The sequence below is a fragment of the Mustela erminea genome, chromosome 3 (genome assembly GCF_009829155.1).
Source record: "Mustela erminea isolate mMusErm1 chromosome 3, mMusErm1.Pri, whole genome shotgun sequence".
NCBI classification, from domain to species: Eukaryota; Metazoa; Chordata; class Mammalia; order Carnivora; family Mustelidae; genus Mustela; species Mustela erminea.
The window spans coordinates 20136104-20149334 of record NC_045616.1 but is presented as its reverse complement, the minus strand read 5'-3'; the positions used below and the strand labels follow the sequence as shown (position 1 = coordinate 20149334).

The window sequence follows — 13231 nt, the reverse complement described above, 5'->3', positions numbered from 1 at the left end:
CATAGTGTTGTTTTCGTTTTATCCAGGTGCTTTTCCTTTTAATGTTCAGCGCGTTGTCAACCCTACCTTATCTGAAGTAAATGATGTTACTGGCTTTCCTGGGGGAACACAGTAAATATCAGTAGGTAAATAGAAGCACTGGTAACTTCTGCAATGCCATCTTTATCTCTGTCACCATTATGGTGATGGAAAGCATGCAAAGCCTGCCGGTCCATTCCATCTCTCTGACTGTATCCCTTGCACTTGGGGGAATGTGACTCATGTTTAACTGCACATGAGTTCTAATTACTTTTGAAATACTGCAGCATCAAGTGAAGATATACTTTCAATACTCAGCAGTGCTCAGTGGCCCAATAACCATAAGCAGCATCACTGATAGTCTTTCATCTATTTATCCATTCATGAATGTCTCAAGCTTAAATAAGAAGGGAGTCCAGCAAGTGTTCCCATGTGGAAAGGCCTCTTGTTCTAACCTATGAATGATGAGTGGATAAGAGGAAAGGGGAACCTTCCAAATGGTGGGTACACCAAAACTACTTTAATGTGGAGGAATACGTCAGGGACAAGGGGCAGAGAGGAAGTTGCATGGCTAGAGTGAACAGGTTGAGTGGGGAGCATTCGAGATGGTGCTACAGAGATAGGGCGGGGTCATATTGTGCAAAAGCATATTAGCAATGTCGGAGATCTTTTTATCCCCAAAGCAAGGAGAAGTGTCTGAATGTTTTAAGGAGTTTGAGTGTGTTTCTTTATGAGGCATGTGTGTCTTTTTGGGTGTGTCCATGTAGTATTGTTTTACCCCTGGCATGTGCATCTCTGCCTACATCTGAGCCTATGTGTTTGTGTGAGTGGCATAATCACATTAACCTATTTAACAAATACTTGGGCATTTAGTAAGTGTTTATTATTGTTCTGTGTGCTAGAATGAGATCTGTGTAAGACATGCAAGATCTTTGATTTCATGGAAACATATTCTCATAGGAAAAGCCAAAAAAAATAGTTAAGAAATGATACAATGATATAGTGATACAATGTCGCATAATGACATGTGTTATAAAGAACATTAAGTAGAGTAAAGGGATAAAGAATGACCAGCCATGTTGATCTTGAAAACCAAGGTTAGCAGATTAGTTATGGGACAATGTGGGGAAGAGCATTCCATCTTGGGAAGAGTAGGTGAAAGGCTTCAAGGAAGATATGGGCTTAGGGTGTTTAAAGAATAGTGAAAAGCCTATGGAAGAGATACTATGATAGGACAGGAGCCAATATGGGTTGGTAAAGGTAGTCTCAGCTTAGAACTAGAGGCCTTACCTGGCATATTTAAAAGTGTCTTCCCACCATGAAGCGTGGGTCACAGATTATGACTATCAGGAGGATAAAAGGGTAGAAGCAAGGATAGAAGGATAGTGGTTTGTGGAGGAAGATCAGATTCTAGATATACTTTTGAAGGGGGAACCAATAAGGCTTGCTGATGGATTAGCTGTAGGATGTGGGTAGGGTGAAGACAGGTAGAAAACTGATCTTTTTTAGGCCTGTGTAACTGGATAAATGGTGGGGTTATACACTGAGATGGAAAAGATGGAGAGAAGAATGGGTCTGAGGAGGGACAACTGAGTGGCTCAGTTGGTTAAGCATCCAACTCTTGGTTTGAGCTCAGGTCCTGGTCTCGGTTGTGAGATCGGCTGTGTATCTGGCTCTTTGCTTAGCAGAGAGTCTGCTTGAGATTCTCTCCTTCTGCCCCTCCCCTAACTCACACATGTGCTCTCTCTCTCTCTAAAATAAATAAATCTAGGAGTACCTGGTTGGCTCAGTCACTTAAGCATCTGCCTTCAGCTCAGATCATGATCCCAGGGCCCTGGGATCAAGTCCCACATCAGTCTCCATGCTCAGCAGAAAGCCTGCTTCTCCCTCTGCCTCTGCAGCTCCCCTGTACTCCTCTCCCTGTTTGTGCATGCTCTCTCTCTCTTTCCTTCTCTCTCTCGACAAATAAGTAAAATCTTTAAAAATAAATAAAACTAAATAAATCTTCTTTAAAAAAAAAGAATGGGTCTAAGGAGAAATTAAGTATTCTGTCGTATTGTATGTGGGTATTTTATCATGTTAAAAGGCATTCAGGGGCGCCTGGGTGGCTCAATGGGTTAAGCCTCTGCCTTCGGCTCAGGTCATGATCTCAGGGTCCTGGGATTGAGCCCCACATCGGGCTCTCTGCTCAGCAGGGAGCCTCCTTCCCCCTCCCCCTGCTGCCTGCCTCTCTGCCTACTTATGATGTCTGTCAAATAAATAAACAAAATCTTTAAAAATATAGGCATTCAGACACACCTTTGCGATATCCAAGTAGAGATTAGATTATGAAATTGTGAGTATGGTTTGCATTTAGAAAATATCACCCTGCCTTTGATATAGAACAGATTGTAAGGGAAGTGTTCTTCCTTCCCACCCTACTCTTAGTAACCACACTATAGTCAGAGTGTGATTTAAATACACATACTTAAAGGAGGAGGTGGTAGAAGGCAGTGATGTAGTAATAGTGAGGAGTTCCAAACACAACTTGAGTTTCATAGTGGAGTGGTATTGGCTGCCAGCCAAACTAATTTGGTCCTGATTTCCTGATGGGGGAGGAAAATGAGACATCCTCCTCTTTCCATTCAGCTTCATAACTCCTTCACTGCACATCATGTGAGACTGCAGACTGTGGCATACAACACTTCAGGTCAGATCCAACTAGACACGAGGTAATTGATGTCATTTGGTATTGAGCAAACTGAGCATTTTGCTCCTACCCTCCTGATTAATAAAAAGTCTGCTGTCCAATATAACAGCCACTAGCCACATACAGGTATTTAAATTTAATTTAGATCAAAATTAACTGTTAAAAATTCAATTCTTCAGTAACATATTTGATGTGCTTGATAGCTGTATGAGACAAGTGGCTACCATACTGGACAAGGCAGACACAGAATTGTTTCTATCCTCATAGAAAGTTCTTTGGACAGCTCTGGTGTTGAGAGAAATAAATTGGACAATAAGCAGATTTCTGTCTTTTCAGTTCAACTGTATGCCTACACTACATGCAAATGTTTCTTTTGCATGTAGAATCCTGTCTCGATTCAGACCGAAGTGGGAGCTTATGACAGGTACTAACCAGTAACTTGAAACCATATATTCCTGTATTTTTCCTATAGGGGTTTGACCTTTAAAGTACAAACTGCATGCGCGCGCGCGCACGCACACACACACACACACATACATATGTCATTTAATAAAACAACAAATCATTGCTCTTCCAAAGTAAGGCCTGGGAACATGGCTCCTGCATCAGTTCAAAGAAACACAATGAAAGCTAGAGCTGGTCAAAGCTTGTCCCTTCTAATAGGTTCTCAGAAATGTACTTTCTATTCCTTTTGTCCCAGTTTGATGAAGCTTTGCTACTACAGAAAATTATGTAAGTTGTAAACAAAGAGCTACATCATTATGAGCAGAACCTAATGTAATATCAGCCTTTAATGGTCTTTTATAAACCGTGTATGAACAGCAGTGCCTTACAGAAAACCAGCACAATTGATCTAAAGAAAACTCCTTCATTCTGCACACTAACTAGTACCAGAATAAAGAACACGCCGGCAAACAATGAATTGTATTGAAATAGAAAAATATGTGAAGCAAGGCTGCCAGATTATTTATCTTTCATTAAAGGAGAAAATCACACATAATTATCCCTGGTAAATGAGTATGTTTGTGAAAGTTTGCATTGGGCTCAGAAATAATAACCATAAAAAATTCTCCATTTAATCAAGTTAAAATAACTGTCTGTTTTTATGTAAATTTTAGGAAAGGGACTTCTGAGCAAAGAATGCATTGAAAAGGGAGCAAAAATAGCCCTCTGAGTCCTGCTTGATCATCAGTAGAGAAGAAACAACGTGGATTTTCACAGGCAAGTGGAGGAGCTCATCCAGGGTGAAGGTAGGGTTCTATCCCTGTAACTTCATTACTGAGTAATTACAATGTGTAGCTTTATAATTCATGCATCAGCAAGTAACAGTCGAATGCGTTTTTAGCTAGAGAGATTTGGAACCCCATGCCCAGAAAGGAAGCGGTTATGTAACACTTTGTGATTTTACTTATTTGTATTTGCATGTGTGTGTGTGCATGTCTTGCAAAATTAAATAGGACATGCCAGACAAAGATCCCAAAGAAGAATTTGCATTTCGGCAAGGAGATAATATGCAGGTGTCATCTCGTTTTTGTAGTCAGGAGCAAAAGTCTCAGCCAACCAACCTGAGACCTTTCAAATTTTAGTACAGCATTGCTTTTGGTTCTAAAGATAAGCTTATGACTATTCAGGAAACAAGGGCATGCCAAATCAAGTTTCCTTTGCTGTTTCAGAGAAACTCCCAAGTTTTATTTGTTTAGTTTTTAGTTTTTATTTTTTTAGGGGCAAACTGCTCAGTCTGTAAAATATTCCTGGCAGAAGTTCTGAGTAGACATCTCCTAATATTTTCATTGATGAAGCTTGTCACCCTAGAAAGAGTGAAAATAGATTCCCTGCCTTAGCTATTTTAGGAGAGACTTGGATTAGGATGGAAAATTTCTTGTTCTTCTAGTGTGATCTAGTGAAAATTTTTACAGACTCTGAGACTTAGAAATTCACCTTAGAAACAACCTGTCTGCCTCTGGTCACTGAATTCTTTTCTATTATTCATCCTTGCTTCAAGAAATACAAATTTTCACAAGTAATGAAGCTACTTCCATCCTCTTCCCCTTCTAAACAGAGTTCCAGATGACCATTTTATAGACAGTATTTTTTTTTAATAAGAAGACGTGGGCATTATTTTACAAAATCATATCTCAGGGTTCTATTTCATTCATGTAATTTATTTGACTTGGGAAATCTTTAGGACCTTCCTCCTGTTTTCACCACTGCTCAATTTACAGAGATTACCTGAGTTGATGGTCATGGTTAATAGGAGAGAGAATTTTGGGAGCCACATTGGTGACTTTGACCTCTCACTTATTTTACCTTCATAGATTCTTTAGATATACAGGTTCTCTTTCACTTTGCTGTCAAAGGTCTAAAAATACTAATTACTAATACCAAAGATTAAGAAGTATAAATTTTTTTCGTAGAACTGTAGAATGTCAGAGCTGGGGGGGTGGGACTGAAAGATAATCAAGTCTGTCTCCTTGCGTTCTAAAGACGAAGAATTGGTGATTTACACACAGATGGAATTTGTGAGCCTCAAAACTGAGTCCAAGTTTTGGGTGTCTGAATTGGGTCCTCTTTGTCTATATCCTCAACGCCCCACCCCAGTGTGATTTTCCTGCAGTGTTTAGTGTCTGACTTAATTTCTCACTTCTGGGTGGAGTTGCAGACATTACCCTGTGGGGTATGATGCTTTCCTTGTGTGCCCCGTACTCATCCCTGAGCCTTACTGGCCCTTTGTAAACTACCGCTCCCTAAAAGTATGGCAGCCCATTCCCTTCTATGAGCCTCTGTGACATCTGTTTTCCCAGCTATCATTTTCTTTCTTCTGTCTCTGTGCCTGGGAGTTTATCTGAAATCTGTTCTCAGGATAAACTAGTCAGACTATAAATTCCCCTTATAGGAATTTTGGACAGGAACAGCCTGACTTATCTTAGAACTTTGTCACATCAGAGAATTAGAAAATGTGCTTCATCTTCTCACAGGAGGTATCCCTCAGCATTTTTAGCAGGCAAAATAAATAAGTCTTTAGTGTTTCTCAGGCGCTTTTTCTGCTTTCCCTTCTAACTTTTTAGTAAGTGATCCACTTCCTGGATTATCAGGAACATATAATATAGTAATAATAAGTCATAATGAGGACAAAGATTTGGAATGATTTTGGAAGATACCTCATGAATAGAACAAGAAGCCCAACTAGGACCTAGGATCTAAGAGTATAAGTATTGCTGGTAAAGATGGATTGGGTAATGCTCTTTGAACCATCTTCCACCTTGAATTGATCTTACCTTCTCAGAACGTGCCTGGCTACAAGCAGGAGTTGGAAAGCAGTGGGGCTTCCTGTCTCTGATCCATGAGGTGGGCAGTAGGAGAAGGGGCACAAACCTAAGGGAGGGTCCTCCTCCAAGAATTTACTTGGCCCCACCCACAGCTGTGCACTAATGGAATAAGGCTCCTCCTAGTTGTCCAGGTCAGGCAAGTCCCTCTTCTCAGGAGGAATGAATAAAACTCAAGAAGGAATGTCAACAAATTTATTTGGGGGTATTCAAGAGAGGTAGGAAATAATGGTGGAGCTATCTGCTGATGTGCAGAATCAGGGATATAGAAAGGAAATTTTTCTAAAAAAGAAAAAAAAATCTTCTTTCTAAATACTACTTAGTAAAAACTGAAGTTGAAGAGAAGATAAGACGTTTCTCTTTAAGTAGCATCTCTCATGCAATGTCAAAGTCTGTCTTTATGAGAGGTTTTAAACAAGGGAAGTGTCCAGGGCAATTTGTGTTTATTCTTATGGACGGGAATGGATGCCATGCATGGATGCAATCTCTTAGTGCACAATTTCAATGTCAGACCACATACCAGGTACATGAATGCAGGAAATTAGGGGTCATGTGTTTTTTTTAATTTTGAATTTATGCTTATTCTGGCAGAATTGAAGTAAGAGCTTCCCCCCACCCCAAAAAAAATTCATCCCCCTTCCCAGTAAAATGGACTTGGAAAAGCTGAGCTATCCAGCTGTGTCACTACATCAATCTTGAGTCAGTGTACTAAAACACGCACAACCTTCTTTTAAACAATGCTTGTATGGGCTTGCGTTTAAGTGCACCCACTGTGCTTACTTATCTGCTACTTTGAAAGGAGGTAGGCTGAGTGCTTGTCAGACTTTAAGGTGCATACAAATACCTAGGTGTCAACAGTCATGAAGAGGGTGTGGTTTTATCTTGCTTTCAGGCCAAGAAGTTAACCTTGCCCAGTTTCATTTATGCTGCCAGAAGACATGAGGCTCATGGTCCAGAGACAAAAGAATTTATTACTCAGTATCCAGCAGACAGCATGAGGTTTATATTCACACTGGTTTCCCTTGCTCTTCAAGTCCTGTGGGGCAATGCAGAGCAATCCAGGGGAGGCTGCTGCCTAGGCTCTGGGTTTGCATCACCCCTGAGTAATGTGGGACGTAGGAAATTTTAATCTTTGGGAGAGATGCAAACGAATCTGTTCTACCATTGTTCTCAAGGGAGACATGACCTTTAGTAACCTCAATAGCAAACATATTTACTCCTCTACTCTGGAGGGAGATACCATCTCTGCCTTTCAAGCCTGTGTGCTATACAGGGACCCTTGAAAACAAGAGCTCTCAATGCTTCTTCCCAGAAGAAATGACATATGAGATACCCATAGAGAAAAATCTCCCAACACTAGGATCTTGTTTAAATAAAAATTCTAGTTCAGTTGGTGTGGGGTGGTTATCTGAAATTCTGCCTCAGTCACAAGCTCTCAGGTGATGTCAGTGATCAAAAGGCAGGGAAGTAGTGGGCATATTTATTGGTCTCTCTAACCTAGCATTCGGTCTGGATTTTAATATGTAGGAGAAAAAAAAAATCTGTCATGATGATGCCCTAGAACAAAACTAACTGATTCCTTTTGTCTCCTGAGGCATAATGGCATGCTACAAGTTAGCCATTCTCGTCCCTTCATCCAACCCTCACCCTCTCTGTCTCACATACGTTAAATAGCTGTACAGAAATCCTAACTAGACACACACACACACACACACACACACACAGAGACGGAGACACATACACATAAAATAGCAGAATTTAATGTAGTAAACTTAGAACATTGTAGAATGGCCACACATTTCCGCCATCATAAGAACTCTTCGTTATATGGGATTTAAGGAGAAAAATTTGTTCTGTGGGTAAAAGCATACTTTCCAGAGCCGAACTGTCAGACTGCCATCAAATGTGGATGCTGCCACTTAGTAGATTTGTGAACTTTGGCTAGTTACTAATCTTCTTTGTGACTTGGTCTCTGCATTTGAAAAATGAAAATGATATAATCAGTGTCAAGTGTGTGTGGAAGAAATGCTAACCCCTAATAATAGCTACAGAAATGTTTGTTACTAATATTGCTAGTTCCACTAATACTCCTTTTAGTTTGCTTTATTCCTTCAAACCTAATTATGAATAAATTGGCCAAAGAAAGTGGTCCTTTGCAGAGCAATACTAAAATTGAAGTTCATGGTATTAAGAATTTGTTATCTGATAAATTAGAGTTCTCACCGATATCATGTTACTTTTTTTTTTTTTTATTTCCAGCATAACAGTATTCATTATTCATGTTACTTTTTTAAAAAGATTTTATATATTTATTTGACAGACTGAGATCACAAGTGGGCAGAGAGGCAGGCAGAGAGAGAGAGGAGGAAGCAGGCTTCCTGCTGAGCAGAGAGCCTGAGCCCAAGGCAGAGGCTTAACCCACTGAGCCACCCAGGCACCCCATCATGTTACATTATTGAAGACCCAGCAACCACACACGTCTAGTCATTACAAAACTAAAATAATGCTCTATACTACATAAATTGGCAATATATTCCTTATACAAAATATCACAGTCCATATATGTAATTAATGTACCTTCAGTACCGTACCTTAAGTTTAATGCTTTAAAGTACCATAATGCTTTAAAGTACACATACATATAATACATATGATTATTCTGTCATAACATTTATCTAAAGTTAATATACTATTGGCTTGAATAAACATTTAATATTTTTACAGTCCCTTAATTTTCTGTACAATTCATTTCAGCTTAACAAATTCAAATGAACGTCTCTTACTTGGCAGTTGTATTACTAGGCACTAGGGACATAGAAAGAGTTAAGATCTAGCTGTTAATGACCTCACACCCTAATGGACAGAAAAAGTGCATATTATAATATGATTATTTAATAAATATATCTATAACATAATAACTCTCAGAACCCTAGGCCCAGATTAATAACTTTTGGTTTCCTAAATCATGAAGTACATCAGGATTTGAAATAACTGTGGCTCTTTTTTTCTCTCCAAGACATTCTCTGAAGGAAGTACGCCTTTCCTTTTTGCTATTTGCTCTATGCAGGGTATAAACGAATCATTCATTTATTTACAGTAACATGTTAAGTATTCTACCATGTGCCAGGTATCTAGAGGATGTACTCCCCCAAAATAAATACATAAATTGTGGTTTATGCCCTCAAAGAACCACAATGTACAGGCAAGGAAGACAAAGAAACGATAGGTTGCAATGATGTTTGATGTGTCAGTGATCAAGGTAATGCCCAGGTGGCAAGGGACATATGTCTTTTGGACCATGGAGAGGCTTGTTGCTGTTCTTTCCTTTTATTTTATTTTTGAGGTATGAGAGTGATTGAAAATATATTTGCCTCTATTATCTATTTTTATTTTATTTTCAGTAGCTGTTTATTTCTGCCTATTGCTCCCTTCAGCTTCTGCTGCATTATTTCTCTTTTCTGACTGATTTCCAAGGTTTTTATCTTGATGGCACTGCAGTGTCATTGAAAGATTTAATAAAAGAGACAGGGATAGCGTTTATTGGTAGACATGACCTTTTGGTAATTTATCATTAGTTTATCATGTTTTTCTGTACTCTGAATGAATGCTTGTCTCAAAAAACATGATGAAATACAGAAGCATAGAGTAAGAAACCAAGCCCCCTCCTGTTTGACACCCCCCCAGTCCCACTCTCCGCATGAAAGCATTTTACATTTTTTGTGTTTGTTTCAAGAATTTTTATAAGCATAATCAAGAATCTATACCAAGAGATATAAGTATATAAAGCGGAATACTAACTTTTTAGTACCAATGGATTGCTTTTTCTGTTAAATGGAACCTAAGGTTTCCTTTATCACTACACATAAATTTATCTCATTCTTTTTTAAAAAACATGCATTACTTACAAACACCAGTGATCTGTACAGAAATATTGCATGTTTGTCAGTGTTTTATTGGATGAATTTTTGGAAGTGATATTGAGGTTCAAAGAATATGTGCATTTAACATTTTATTAGATTCCACGAAAATATCTTCCAAAAAGATAGTGCCAATTTATACTCCCAATAAAAATGTTATGAAAGTTCACACTTTCCACACATGCTTACAACACTGTCTGTATTTTACTAAACTGAAAGACAAATATGGGTATCACCATTGTTGATGTGCAAGGGTGTGTGTGTTGGGGGGGGGTGTTGCCTATTCATATCCTTAACGTACTTTTTAAGTGAAATTGTTTGGGTTTGGACTGGCCTATGGTCCTTCAAAAACCCATAGATGCTTTAGGGGATGAAATTAAGTTTTTCAGATAAGGAGATTTAAAGTAGAATACTTCGGTAAGAAATAAAGGAGAAGCCACACAAGTTTATGGCTCTACATAATGGCAGCATACTTTCACTTTTGCCAGACTGTTAAGGTCCCACTCATTCAGTCAAGAATGTCTTTTAAAAAAAGTAATAAAGTTGAAACTCATTTTCCATTTAAAGCTTAATAGGATATTCTTTTTCACCTTTTGAGTACTTTCTATTTAGGTATTTAGACTTTTTTCTTTGTATCCACGTGTGTAGCTTCCCTGCTGAGCTATATAAGATCAGCAAAACTCACTGAGGATATTTAAAGATATTGAGGCTTGTGACCTCAGGACATATGAATAGATCATGTTTATATATCCTAGTTTTGGATAACTATCTCTCTTCCAAAATAAAATTCTGCATTTTTCAAATTTGTTAAAGTAGATAATTCAAGGATATCAACAAGTTTCAGTAAAAATATGCTTGTTCATATGTGTTCATTTAACGTATTTCCTTTGGAATATATTGAACAATGTAAACTCTTTTAGAGACAATAGCATATTATATAACTATAAACATTATGTTTAGTGATTATCATATAAAGACAGATATAAATAGTTACAGTAAAACTGTGGGTAATGTTATTCTGGAATATTTGGCAGAGATGAATTTAAACTGAGAATTTTAGTGCAAATTAACTAATTAGAAAATAACTTTTACAACATATATTTAGAATTAAAGTGTTGTCTTTTAAGAAATTTAGCTTGACTTAGTATTTTGCAGAACAGCTATTTTAGACACTGCCTTCACTGATTGTTATGATCCTCTCTTTAAATGTACCAAATACGCATATTGTTTTGAAGTTCTCAAAAGAAATTTACTAGAATCTATTATATGAATCTTCCTGTATAGAGAGATATTTCTGCTCTACCATTAGTAAGCTTATCTTAACTGCTACTGGAGAAATGATATTAGTTTAAACTCTAAGCCACTTGAGGGCAGAGGTTTTGTCTATTTTTTCTTATTTCCTCAGCAACTATACTTGGTACTTTGGAGCTTAATAAATCTGTTGAATGAAAAAAAAAAAAGAATAGAAAAGAAAAAGAAGAAAAATCATGATGATAATTATTTGAATCTATTTGAAAAAATAGATAATCTATTTGACTCTATTTGGAAAAATGATTCACATCATCAGAATACGATTCCTTTTAATGAAATAAACCATCAGATTTTTGCAAGGGTACCATTATTTTTAAAGAAGAGAGATCATATACTAAATATAGATTTTATAGTTATTTAATGGCAACAGATTAGATACATGCATTTCATTTTCAATGTTTCTTTGAAAACATTTTTTAATACAAATTTAGATAAGTAAAAGAAACACCTGCTTTTTTCTTATTCCTCTTTTAAAATGCATTCTGTCTTATGAAAAACAGACTGTGTCTTGAGCTGACTGATGCAGAAATGATTTTGATGGTTTATATCAATAAATGAAGAGAACTCTGGCATCTCAATTTTTAATTGTGTAACAGACAATACTATAATCAAAACTGAGAAATACCACTCTGTCAGTGAGTAGAGTCAGAAAATTATTTTCATCCTCATTTGTCTTCATTAGTTTACATAGTACAAAAGACTTATTCTGAGTTTGGAGACACACATAATCTCAAGGTAACTATAAGACACCAGATATTAATTCTGGTGCATGTTCTTTGACTATTTTTGAGTTAGAAGCCTTAGAGATGCAGTGTAAAAGGGTATGGTGCTTTAGATGAATACCTCTCAAATTTTCATTTATTTATAAATCATCACCTGAGAGTAGCTTTAGAGGGGCAGAGTTGAGATTATTTAATTCTGACAAACTTTAAAGAGATGCTGATGCTGTCAGGTTGTGAAATACACTTTGAGTTGCATAGCTGTGGATCACTTTTTATACTGGAGCCCAACTGTGTATTCTAATACTTGCCCAAATAGGAACCTGGATAAATTAGTCCATGCTTCATTTTCTAATCTGAAAAATGAATGTATTTCCTTCATAGAGCTATTGTAAGGATTGCATGAATGAATATAAAAAAATTCTTTTAATAGTCCTTGAGAGATGTTAAATAGTTTAAGTACATTTGAAGATCTAATTGGCTTTAATAAGCAATTCATGAATTGGGCAACATCCCATCTAGCAAGCAGAAGGGAGCTCAGAGAAGTTGTACAAAATGGAAGATTCTGAAGGAAGGAAGGTGGGGCAAGAAGTTACTAACAAAAGAAAAGGAAGGATTGTTTCCGGAAAGATCACCTTCCCTTAGAGGGAGGGCAGGGAGTCTCTTTAGGTGGATTATATCATCTTCTTTGAGGGATGGAGAGGGCCCATGCAACACATTACCTCGCAGGTGCTGACCAGAAAATTTTAGATTGATTGGTTTTGAAAGTCCACTCCTGGAAAGGTTGAAACTGTAGTTAAGTCTTGTTTGTTGTCCTGGAGGCAAGTAACTCTACCTTGTGCCTTGTGGCTTTCTTTTTAACACAAGTTGTAGAAATTCTTGCAGCTGTTTTAATTTTTATTTATTCCTAAGTGAGCAATAATATGTTATCAGATACAGAAATCATCATCAGAGACTTGAGAAATAATCTCAGGGATGTTTTACAGTGTAAGCATTCAGATTGGTTACCTGACAGAAGAAACAGCGTTTGTTAGTCTCCTGGTATGCATACTGGTGTTTTGTGCCGCCATACCCTATAATTGATCTTTTAACTATACCAGTGTCTCTACAGATGTATAAAAAACTTTTTTTTTTAAGACAAATAATACTCTGTCCGCTAGAAAACCCCGATTTCCTTCCCCCATGACGTCCTAGCAATTTGCTATCATGCTGTTATTTGCTACAATAGCAATGCATGGCTACCCTCAAAAGAAC

At 37.5% G+C, this 13231-nt stretch overlaps 1 long non-coding RNA gene across 2 annotated transcripts in view; it reads left to right on the top strand.

Moving 5' to 3' along the window:
* The window catches only part of LOC116585974, a 551498-nt gene that overhangs the window by 371870 nt on the left and 166397 nt on the right, over positions 1-13231 (top strand). For both annotated transcript variants that reach the window (XR_004283830.1, XR_004283828.1), the window contains exon 3: positions 3826-3957. This is a non-coding gene — a long non-coding RNA (uncharacterized LOC116585974). The remainder of the gene's footprint in view (positions 1-3825; positions 3958-13231) is intronic.